This window comes from Ochotona curzoniae, unplaced genomic scaffold, assembly GCF_017591425.1.
Source record: "Ochotona curzoniae isolate NIBS_2020 unplaced genomic scaffold, NIBS_Ocur_1.0 contig_1, whole genome shotgun sequence".
NCBI classification, from domain to species: Eukaryota; Metazoa; Chordata; class Mammalia; order Lagomorpha; family Ochotonidae; genus Ochotona; species Ochotona curzoniae.
Window position 1 is genome coordinate 40,826,417 of NW_024464918.1, and position 12,657 is coordinate 40,839,073.

Consider the following 12,657-nt stretch of genomic DNA (forward strand, 5'->3'; position numbering starts at 1 on the left):
AATAAATGCAAAGAGTTCAATGGAGCTTGCCTGGATCAAGCCTTGCCTGAAGCTGCCAGGATCGGTTAGAGATTGAGTTGATATAATTCCCTTGATTGCTTATCTAGAATTTTTTCCTATTACTTACAATTTTGTAGCTAGAGATATAATAGTTGAGAAAAGAATTAAAAATATTGCTTTAGCTAACTAAGTACAGACATTTTAGAAGACGGGGAGGAAGTTATTATTGTCTAATTGGAATAACACTGGGGGAAATAGACCAGTGTGGTCCTTTAGAGCATTTGAGCCGTCTGAGAGAGCTGCTGAAGCCTGATCCACAGCTGTGTGCTGTGACTTCCTGCCTGTCTGAGGGGTTGAGTCAGGTGTGTTCTGCCCATCAATTCTCAGTGTGCAAACATCACCATGGCAGGAGTGAAAGTTTTACGAGAGTGAGGCCATGGTTCATTCCAGAGACAACTGTGAGGCTTCAGACGAGCGAAAAGTCAGGAGAAGGGAAATGCAGACCGCACAGAGTCCCTCTTGTTTCGGTGGAGCTTCTCCTATACCCAGATACATCGCTTCTCGGCCTTTTGGCTAAGATCAAGTGTAGTGTCCTATACACAGATGTTATTACATTTCCCAAAGTTTAGATCAATAATATCTTGCTGGTTAATGGGATGATTTTCAGTGGTACATGAATTTAGCACTCTATTTTTGAAAATATTTGTTTAAAAGGCAGGAGAAAGAGATGTGTTATGTTGTGTTGTGTTGTGTTGTGTTGTGTTGTGGCACTCCTTGGTTCACTTCTCAAATGTTTGCAACAATGAGAGCTCAGGCAGCCCGAGGCCCAGAGCTAAGAAATCCCTCTGCAGCTCCCACGTGTGTGTGGGGATGTAAGTTCATGAGTCATCCTCCACTGCCTCCCAGGGTGCACAACAGCAGAGATCTGGAATCAGGGCTTTAGCCAGGACTTGCATCCAAACACTGTGATATGTAATTGGGGCATCCTAAATGGTATATCAACTGCTCCCACAAACACTCCCATTTTCAAATATTAAAATGAATTTTAGGGCCCAGCACTGCGGTGTGGTTAGTTAAGGTTACCTCTGTGGTGCCTTCATCCCACAGGGCAGCCAGTTCAAGCTCCCACTGCTCCACTTCCCATCCAGCTCTTTGTTAATGGCATGGGAAAGTAGCAGAGGATGTCTCAAGTCCTTGGACCTCTGTATGTATGGGGGAGAGGCAGAAGAAGTTCCTGGCTCCTGGCTTCTTACTGGCCTGGCTCTGGCCATTGCAGCCGTTTCGGGTGTGAACCAGGAAGATCTGCCTCTGTGTTTCCCTCCTTCTTTGGGTAGCTCTGCCTTTCAAATAAATCAATGCATCTTCAGTAACAGATAAAATTGGTAAGCATTTTAATAATTTGTGTAATTTAAAGCATTATCTACTCAAGCTAAAAAGATTAGCCTTTCCTCCTGGTATCTGTCAATTCAAAGAAAACATTGAACAGTTGAGAGCAAAAGAGGCAGGTCACCGTTCATTTGGGTTGGAATGTGTGCTATCCCTGAGGAACTGAAAAGCTGCGTTATCTCATGGATGACAATGACAATCTTAACAGATGGAAAATATCACTCCCATTTCACAGAGGAGAAGAAGAGGCCTGATCTTAAAAGCCTTGAATATTTTGTTAGCTGGAGTCCTAGGACTTGGGCCTCTGGCTACCTTTCCCTCTGCTACCAAGTGAGAAAGTCTGGCTGTTTGATCCCCTACTCCCACTTTCCCCACCCCACAAACACAACATCTGATCTCCTCCCTTCCCTGGGCGGGGGATGACAGCGGAGTGAAGGCTCCTCCGGTCTCTCCTGCCTGTGGCAGAACGGTGCCTGCATAGAGGTGATAACTCGGACAGCTGCAGGAGAGACTGCAGAAGCCCGACCTTCCTGGAGAACTACCCTGTGTTTTATTTGAACAGTTTCCCAGGAAGCCTAATTAATCCCATTGTTGATGCTAATGCACTGCTTTTTAAAGACTCGCAGTTGATGCTGCAAGCAAATTTCTCTTTGATTGAAGGCTTTGGAAAGGAGACTGAAATATTACCAGACATGCCTGGAGTTTGCTCTGGGCTCTGCACACTGAGAAGACGCAGCCTGTGAAAGCTGTGACATGGTGGCCAGCCCCTCTTGAAGCGTGTCTTGTTTTGCTCATTTTCCAAAAAACCCTTCTGTAACGAAGATTTCCTGGGTGAATTTTCCACTCTGTCGACTCAATTTTTAAGCATATGGGTTTAGAGCCAGAAGACCATATCCATTTTGTACAGCATGATAGCAAAATTATTGTCATAATAATAGTGACTACAATGACAACGATTCTTCATGCCAAACACAGTTCACGCACATGCAACAGGATGCTGAGTGTAGGCTTGGCAGACTAATGTGTGTTAGAGAGAGTACTTAGGCAAGAGCAGGTCAGTGTGGGGAACATTCACAAATCACTCCTATAAAAGCCAAGGAAAGCTTTTCTAGAGAAATGACACAAGAGGCCACTTGGGTTGGAGACTGAGGGGTGACCAGAAGTGTTCTAAATGAAGAGAATGAGGGACCTTGGAGCCTTGAGAGAAGCTCACAACTCTAGAAGTTTGAAAGTTTGTACAGCTACTAAGGGGCACAGCAAAGATAGACATTCCTGTTTAACTGCCTCAAAAGCCCAGGATGGTAAGAATCTCTATCTGAAGGTGAGCAGCCAGGGTTCCACTGGCTCATAGGACAGACTCCATTTGGTTCTACTGATAGACACTTTATCCCCTTTCTTTGGAAATAAAAGCTCCAGTTTTGCATTGGGCACTTGCCATGGAAAATCTATTTCCTGGCATCCCAAGAAATAGGTGCGGTATGTGGCTGGATAGTGTGAGTCCTGGATCATGGGATGTAAGAAGCACCACGTGGTGGCTTCCGGAAAATAACTTTAAAGCAGAACTGGGTTGTTGTTCAGCTTCTCCCCCACCCCCTTCCTCTTCCTCTTTGAACTGTGTGTAGATGATTAAAGCTCCATCCTAGACCATGGAGATGAACTCAGCTGGAAACAGGCTCTGGATCCAAGAGCAAATCAGAGACATGCCATGGATGGCAATGCTACACTGAGTGAATGTGACAGAAATACAACTTCAGGGTCAACATCTTTCCGCGTGTTCTTGACTCCTCTTCCTTTCTCATGCTCCATGTTTAGTCTCAGTGATTCTACTGTGGATAATCCAACATTCGTGTGCATCTCCACCACCATTATTCTTCATCAGCCCTCTCCTCACCAGACCCCTCCAATGTGTTCTCATCTCAGCAGGCAAAGTGATTTTTCAGTTCTGCATGGCTCCCACCCTAACCAGGATAAAAATCAAAATCCTTGTTCTCCAGGACTTTTACCTGATTCCTCCCATCCTTCTCTGTCTTTGATCTCTCTGCTCCAGTCACATCAGTCTCTTTGCTGTTACTCAAAGCTAGCAGGCACTGTCTTACTTCACGGCCTCTGTCCAGACTATTCTCTCCGTCTCCCAGATAGCCCTGCGGCTCACTCATTATCTCCATCACGTCTTTACATCAATGTTCCTACTCCCCAGTTGAAAATTACAACTCATTCTCTCTCTGTCTTCCAACTGTGATCCTGCATTTCTAACATATTCTACCATTTGTTTCATTTCATGGTTTCATTGTTCATGTATTTCATTCATGAGGAAGAGTACAGAACACATAGCAAAGGTTGAAAAGATAGTCATGAAGGAACCTTGTTTAAGACACAATTTTTAAGTTTAAACAATGATGTATTTCCATGTCTGTCATCTAACTTCAAAACCTGTCAACTGTGAACACCTTGTGTCACCGACAGCTTCTTTTATCTGTGGCCCAAATGGTTTTGAAGTAACTCCCACACATCTGTCATTTTCTTTTCTGTTAGCATTTAAAAAACTTGATTTAATTGCATAATAGTAGAGAGTTCTGGTCAACTCATCAAATGCCTATATTAGTCAGGATTGGGATGGAGGTGAAGCCAGGAGCCAGGAACTCTAGCTGGATCTCCTAAGTGAATGATAGAAATCCAATTATTTGAGCCAGCTCTGCCCCCCAGATCTGTATTAACAGGAAGCTGGAGGCTGGAGCTGGGAGTAAAACCAAGGTACTCCAGTGTGGGACCTGGGCACCTTATCCACTGGGTTTAACACTCACTCCCATGATTTGCATTTCCCAGAGTTTTGATAGGGTCGAACACTTTGCATGTACTTCATGTATCTCATTTTTGAATAGTGTCTAGTCATATCATTTGCCTATTTTAAATGATTATTTCCAGTTATTTGAGCTCTTTTTACATTCAGATATTAACCCCCTGTCAAATGAATAGCCTGCAAATATTTTCTGCCATTCTATAGATTGGCTTTGGACCTGAAGCTTCTTGCTTTGCTATAATTCTATTTGTTTGTTACGCTCCATCTATGTGTATTTTGAGAGTCTATCTTATCCAAAAAAAGGAAAGAAAAAAAAAGTTACTTATCCCAACATCTTGATGTGTTTCCCCTACGTTTTTTTCTAGTATATTCAAATTTTGCGTTTAGCATCTAGGTCCTTGGTCCATTTGTTTTAACATTCAAAATCTTGGAAGCCTTATTCCACTTTGACTTTATTTTTTGTATACAATGAGCTCTCATTTTATTCTTCTACATATGTATATCCAACTATCCCGGTACCATTTATTGAAGAGATTATCCTTTCTCCAATGTGTATGCTTGATGTCTTTGCTGAAAATTGTCTTTAAATGTGTGGATTAAGTTCTAGATTCTCTATTCTGTTCCATTGATCTAATCCTCTTTACAACTTAACAGCCTAGTAACATTAGCCTTTTGATTTGTTTTTCTACACTGAAATTGAATGCCCTGTTTTTATTTTTCCCCATTGAAAGGAAATGCTTTTTATTACATTTCTCTTTTAAAGGGGTTAAATTCCCAAGGCAGTGAATCCTGTCTTGACCCACACAATGGGGCCCATTCTTGGATGTGTCCCTCTTTGGAGCTATTGATCCTGGTAACAGAAGGTAGACACTACCATTGCCTTGCCTAGGCATCCCAGTAAATAGTAACAGCCTGATATCTTTAGGGAGCACTTGGCAGACTTACAGACTCTGCGATCACAGGGAGTCAGGAAAAGACTGATTTAAGCTCAACTGATGTGCAGAAAAGTCATCTCTGCCAAGAGACCATGAGTCCACATTGCTCCCAGAGGGAGTAATTCTCCCCATCACCTATCTCAGGTCTCCCCAACACCTGCCACGGTGTTGGAACAGTAGCAGTGGGGCCTGCTCCTCATCCCTACCCTGTGCCACCAGAGATTGGTCAGGCACTTCACACACTTCCAGAAATCAAATCCTGACCTTTGGCTATGATGGTCTGGATTCAAATTTCCACTGTTGCCAACCATGTGACCATGGGATAGGCACTTGTTTTCCTGTGCCTGGATTCTTGGGTCTGTCCATCAGGGAGAAATAAGCCCTACCTCAAGAAGATGCGAGTCAAACGCCTAATGAATATGCAGTACAGTGTGACTACTGTGGTGACTGTTGCTGTTCTGCAATTAGGCTTTTCCAGCTGAGAGACTGGGCACTCATCAGTGAACCAGTTTCTGGAATGTTGTGTTTCATTTAAAGCTTTTTTTTTCTGGAATTTTTGAAGATGAACATAAACACGACGTGGTGTGACTGCACCCATGACGTCCATTTTTGACATCAGTCTGGTGCTTCACGGTGCACCCCCTCTGGCTGGGAGTGCACATACATTCTTATCTTCCAACTGTCCCAGAGCAATTTGCAAAAATGGTCCCTACCACCACCCCTTTCCCTGACACACACAGACACTGCAGAGGCGCTGGGCTACTTATTGCACAGATGAAAGGAGCATCTCAGAAATTTGATGAGGTAGGAACCAGGTTCTGGGAAAAAGGCCTTGTTTTCAGCAGGCAGCCTGCTTCTAACATTGTTCAACAACATTGTGTGGGAGGAAGAAAAGAATTAAACAGAATGCAACTGACCCTGTGGTAATTCAGCTGCCTCTGGCCCAGGTCATGTACCTTAGACCTCTTAGGAAACAAGGAGCATGAGGCGTGGTCCTTGCTTGACAACAACCCCACTGTGGCAGCAATCAATGCCAGCCCAGAGTGGGAAGTCACTCATGCCACAAGAGCAGGTATCCATTTCAAAAGGGCTTCACTGCATGATCCAAACACTTCCAAGAGGTGCCGTAGAACACCAGGAGAAACCAAAGCAGATACGGTCTTTGCTCTTTTAGTGCTCACCAGCTACAGCAGTTAGATATTCATCAAGTCACCCATACATTTGGTGGGAGTGCCTTGGAACCAAGACAGACAAGGTACAATGAAGTCCCAGAGGTAGCTGAGCTGGTGCTGAGCTCTGAAAGACAAGTAGACATTAACTAGACACAGCAGAGAGGGAAACATGATTCAGGCAGAGGAACATCATGGGCAAAGGCTCTGTGGTTGATGGTATTCTGATGCATACGTACAACTGATAAGAAGCCGCTATGCTATGTCTCCACCACAGGGAGCCAGAAGCCACTAGTACAAGATGAAGTTCCACATCGCCAAGGTTATGCTGAGGAACAGGTTCTTTCTGTGAGGCATGAAAATATGAAAGCGATTGGAAAGGAGGAGTAACCTGGTCAAACTTGTGCTGTGAAAAGTTGACCAACCCTAGGTACTGGCGCGGCACGCTGATCCTCGGACTACAGCATGGACATCTGATATGGGCATCCATTCACGTCTCAGCTGCTCCACTTCCAACCCAGCTCCCTGTTTATGGCTTAGGAAAGCAACAGAGGTGAGCTTGAGTCCTTGTGCCCCTGTGCAGGAGGATAAGATGAAACTCCTGGTTCCTGGCTCCTGGCACAAGGTGAGGCATGGTCTTTACTTGACAACAACCCCACTGTGGCAGCAACTAATGCCAGCCCAGAGTGGGAAGTCAGCTGTGGCTCAGCTCTGGCCATTGTGGCCATGTGGGAAGTGACACAGAGGATGGAAACATCTCTCTTTCTTTCTCTTCCTCTCTCTCTGCAAAATATGACTTTTAAAATAAAAATAAATCTTTTTTTTAAGTTGACCCTAGCTAGAGGTGGTTGTGCAAGTGGGTGGGGAGTTTGGAGGGAAGAAGGGAGAAGAGAAGCAGGGATTGGAAAATGAATGCATCGTTGTCTCTCCAAGTGATTCTTGGAATAAGACGATGTTGCAAGAAAGGAGAGGCACAAAGATTTGCAAAGATGTTGAGCAGGGTGATTGAGAGGCTGTGGGGGTGGTGAAGATCCAGCAGGAAAGGGAGGGAGATCCTCAGGGAGGAGAATAGGGCTCTGCTGCACGTGGCTCAGTGAAGGAAATGACTTCTTGCTGAGTTGGGGATGCTGAAAACGGTATCTGCTTATGGGTCAGCAGATAAAGGGAGGGGACCAGACCTTTGGGTCTGGGCAATCTGAGTTGGAGGTGTCTTCGTAGTGGCATAAGGAGACTGGCTAGAGACAAAGATCCGTTTTGTTCCGGATTCTGCAAAAGGGGTCTGTGCTGGAGACACAGGCGGTGAGTCAGCGCTGTGAAGGTGGGAGACCGACGCCGAGGGGTGGGTGAGACCACGACTTGACATTTCGGAAAGCATTCAGTAATTAGAGAAGCTTTGTTAAGCTTTGTGAAATATCTCAAAATAGAACTGTTCCACCAGTTCTCCTACCCACCACGGCTTCAAGATTTAAAAGGTGTTGGAGGGGCCAGGTTGAAAACTAACTTATTTGAATTTGAACTTTTTCAGCTTACCTTAGGCATGGTATCTGTTATTCCTATGTCCAAGCCCGTTGACTCATGAAATCTATGTGGTGCAAGCACAAAGATGCCCTTGCAGAAGAGTTGTTCCTAATAGGATTCCAACCCACTTGACTTCTCCCAGGAAAATTGCCTGATGCCTACTGGCCTGGAAGCTTTCCTGTTGGCTTCCCTTTCTGAGAATTTCCCACACTGTCGATGCTGTCTGTGATTGGACTATGCCGAGCATCATCCATAGTTCCACAATGGCTCACCATGAGCTTCAGGGGCTCACCAAAAGTCTAGGCCAAATTAATGCCTGTCAATTACTCCTGAACTTCTGCTGCTTCTAAGACTTTCAGATGAACTCTAAAAAGGGAAGCTTTTACCGAGGATGTTCCGGTTAGAAGCTCAACTTTTGTCAGTGGAGATTGCCACCATAAAGAGCTGTTGGATTCTCCCAGTGGCACCCCTGTTAAGTAAGGCAATTAAACTGTCATCAGAGCTAAGGGCCCGTGTTGGATATTGCTCAGTGATGTCCATTCTGCAATGACAAAGAAGTGGAGGATGCCTTGGGAAGTGTGGGGATCTGGGTCGGTGGAACAAGAAAGGCATTTGAGGGGGTTGTGAGTGTGAAGTTGCTCCATCTGCTGCATTGGTAGCCCATCAGTCCAGGAGCCTGAGCAAATGGGTAATTGAAGCCCACGGTTCCGATTAGGAACTACCCACCCGTACGTAACTGCTCATTTCATTTCTACAAATGACTGCTTATTTACCCAAGTGGAAAATCTGGGTGTCTGCCCTGGGAACTGCTGCTAAGAAAGGCATTTCCTTAGGAAAAGCTACATGCGAATGCTTAGAAGTGTAGGAGTTGCAAGCCATGGATGCAAAGAAGGGAAGAAAAGTAAAGCCAGGGAGGAAGTGCGGTGTCATGTTGGATAGATGTGGATATCGGCAGCTATGCTTTGCCAGAAGGTGCTGGCAAACATAGCTTGCATTAGTCAAAGAGTGGAGAAGGCTGACATATAGCAATAGTGCTCAAAGCTAAGTTCACTAGTGGGCTAGGAGTCCAGATTATGAAAGAGTTCAAGTCAGATAGCCGAGTCTGGTCTAATTTGTGCTGCAGAAATAATGTCAGAAATGGAAGCACAACTGGTCTCATGACCCAGGTATTACCATAAGCTTCTTGTTGCTCAGGCCTAATCCAATCAAATGTCTCTTCTTGACTTGAATGGAATTTGTGGGGAATTATTTATGTTCCCATCTTCATAAAGATGGAAAGAAGTCTTCATACTCTTGTTCCTTTGTGGATTTTATTTTACCCTAAAAGCCCCAAGGGACCAAAACAACTTCTGTCACTGGTTTTCAACAGGGCCCCACTTTTATTACCATGTTGTGATTTTCTGAAACTGTACCAGGATGTGGTAGAGGGACACGGCGGTGTGCCCAGCAGTGTGGCAGCAGGTGATCCCACTGCTCTAAGCATCATCTGACTCCCTATTTCCTCTTTCTGTCTTTATCCAATCTCCCACTGCCTCCCAAGCAGCGAAAAGATATCCTCTCCATTCTGCTGAGGTTGAAGGCTTCACTCTGCTGCAATGACTTCACTTAATAAATCATTTCCAATAAAACAACCATCACCTTTTTTAAACATGTGAAGAAAAACAACTTTGTTAGAAAGTTTTCATTGACTTAGGGTTCACTTAAGGGTTTGGAAAGTTCCTTTCTGAAATCCTCAACTTGCTACATAAAATGGGATCACAACCCAGAATTTATTATAAGCTTCTATGTACAAGTCATTTTTTAAACAAGATTCATTTATGTATTTGAAAGGTAGAATTATAGAGAGGAGAGACACAAAAAGAGATTTTCCATTCCCTGGTTCACTGCCAAAATGGTCATATTGGCCAGCACAAGGCCAGGCTGAAATCAGGAGCCCAGTATTCCTTCTGTGTCTCCCAGAAACAAGCAGTTCCCTGCTGTTTGTCCAGGGGTATTGGCAGGGAGCTTGGAGGAGTCAGCACTCACGTGGGATGCTGGCATTGCCCCTGCTTAACACACTGCCCTACAATGCTCACCCCTTCTCTGTACAATCCTGACAGTTATCTTCTTCTGTTGTCATGAGGACAGTGAAGTTGCCAAAGTAGAAGGTGCCTTAGGACATTTTCCTGAAAAAGAAAATCAAGAACCTTCTTGAAAATAATGCTACTGTATGTCCTGGGAGTCATTGAAGAATTTAACATGAGAAAAAATTGTTTTTAGAGAAATGAAAAAAAAAAAAAAACAAACCACATCGAAATCCATGAGATTCAGAGTTAATATGAATAGATGATAATTTGATCCTGTCATTTTAACAGTGGGTTGTTCATTGCTTGATTTAGTCTTCTGTTTTGATTTTTGTTGGGATGTTCTTCACATTTGCCTTTGGGTTAACTAAAGAATATATTGAGAAAATGGGGGATAAAAAATTCAAAATACTTGTTATAAAACTTCTTATCAGCAATGAGAAGCACATAAGTTCAAGGAATATGTCACATAGGAAATAGTAACACTAAAACAAAATCAAGCCAAATTATTGAAATGAAGGAGCAAATTAGAAATTCAGTAGGAAGTCTCAATGATAGAATGAAGGAAGCAAAAAGAATACCAGAATTGGAAGATATTTCTTGCCACAATGGAAAAATAATAAAAAATCTGGAAGAGGAACTAGGTCAAACTAAGACAAGTATCCAAGAATTAAGGGACACTATTAAAAGGACATACAATGGAATTATGGGAGTTGCAGAAGGCACAGAAAGAGAAGCTGGGTTTAAAACTGTATTTAATGAAATAATAAAGAAAAACTTCCCTAATCTGGAGAAAGAATTGTGAAACAACATCCAGGAGGGACACAGAACTCCCAACAGGCTTGACCAAAAGTGATCCTCACCACGACATATGATAATCAAGCTCTCTTTAGTTGAGCATAAAGATGACCTTGGATCCTGCGAGGAAGGATTTGGGCTTCTTCCATCCCATGTGGTAGATCCAAAAGGGGGTGATGACCTCAGAGTTCTCGGCCTCCGAAGGCACTTCAGTTCCCCATGGTCTCTTTGGCAGTTGGGATGCAGTCCTTGGTGCCCATACTGATAGTCCTTGGTGAGGATCCGGGAGTCTCCAGGGTTGGGATACAAGCCTCCTCCTGTCCACCTGCTCCACTCTGGGGTCCACCCCTGCTCTGTGCATATGACCTCCTGTTAAGAGGTTGTTAGGATCGCTCTTGGATCCCACTGTATGTCTTTATAGTTTTTGCTAATGTTTAATGCAGATTCGAGTCTGCTGTCTGTAAGTTACCTGTTATAATCTTGGTAGGTTATACTTAACATCTTCCTCACACACTCTAAGAAGGTGGAAGATTTCTCTGCTCTCCTGACCCATTACAGAATAACATAGGGAATTAAAAGCATATCAGGCTTTTCAGTTCTTTGATGTAGATCATAAGCAGTCTGTCTCTCATTGATTGTTGCTTCCTTGGTTACATCACAATATCTTATTGCATGAGATACAGGCTGTTTGGGGTTGAAATAATATTACAGTTTACAGGTACTGTTTTTTGGATTGACATCATTTCATGTTAAATTAAGACTAACATGTGTATCTAACCTTTTGGGATTGGCTTATTTCCCTTAGCATAATGGTTTCCATTTGGGCCCATTTGGCCACAAAGAGCTGCATTTCGCTTTTTTTTTTTTTTTTAAATAGCTGAGTAGTAATCCATGGAGTAAATGAACCATAGCTTTCTTATCCAGTCTTCTGTTGATGGGCATTTTGGTTGCTTCCAAGTTTTTGCAATTATTGATTCTACATATGTCCGACAGTTTCACGGAATCCATCTTTCGTCTGGATGCAGGGATGCATGTTCCATTGTACCCCCATATCTGTATATGATAGACCCCAGTACTCCATCACTCTACATTACCATAAGTGAGAGGCCATGAAATGAGGTCAGCAACCAGTATGAGTTAGGATAGCCACATCAACAACAACAACATCTAAAACGAATTGTAGCACCTTGAAAAAAATAACACACCACTGAGTAACCAACACAGTTGAGCATAAGGAAAGGATCCAAAAATGTGCACAGGAAAAAACCCAATTGACATATGAATGAACCCAAATCAGACTTGCAGCTGACTTTTCACAGGAAACACTACAGGACAGAACAGAATGGAGTGACATATTTCAGATTCCAAGAGGAAAAAATTGTTGGCCCAAAATAATGTATCTAGCAAAGCCCTCTTTTGTCTTTGAAAATCAAATAAAATTCTTCCACAGTAAGAAAAACTCAAAGAATATGCCTCTTCCAAACATGCTCTGCAAATGATACTTAAAGATGTTCTCTATACTGGATAATTTATAAGGAATGGAGATTTATTTCTTACAATCCTGGAGGCTAAATCCAAAATCAGGGAAGCCTACATCTGATTAGGACCTCTATGTTCTGTCTTCCAATGGCAGAAGTCGGAAAGGCAAGAGAATATGAGATAGAGAAGGAAAGGAGAGGGGACCAAATGTATTCTTTCCGTCAGGAGCCCATATCCATGACAATGGCATTAACCTGCTTAGGAGTGCAGAGTAGATTCAAGTAACCACTTCATGACTCTCAGCTCCTAACACAGTTGCATCGGAAATTAAGCTTCCAACATATAAATCTTGGAGATATGTTCAAACCATGGAAGAAGCCCTGTAATTTGATTTCAGCCTATTTTTAGCCTGTGATGGCCACTAAAATGAAAAAAAAAAAAAGCAATTTTATTTTAGCTAACTGGTAATTCATTATAGCAGTCAGAGAAAAGCAATACCCCAGAGTGAGGAT

At 43.2% G+C, this 12,657-nt stretch overlaps 1 pseudogene; it reads left to right on the forward strand.

The window, feature by feature from the left end:
- Positions 1-553: 553 nt before the first annotated feature.
- On the forward strand, positions 554-711 carry LOC121154434 (annotated as a pseudogene).
- Positions 712-12,657: the final 11,946 nt, after the last annotated feature.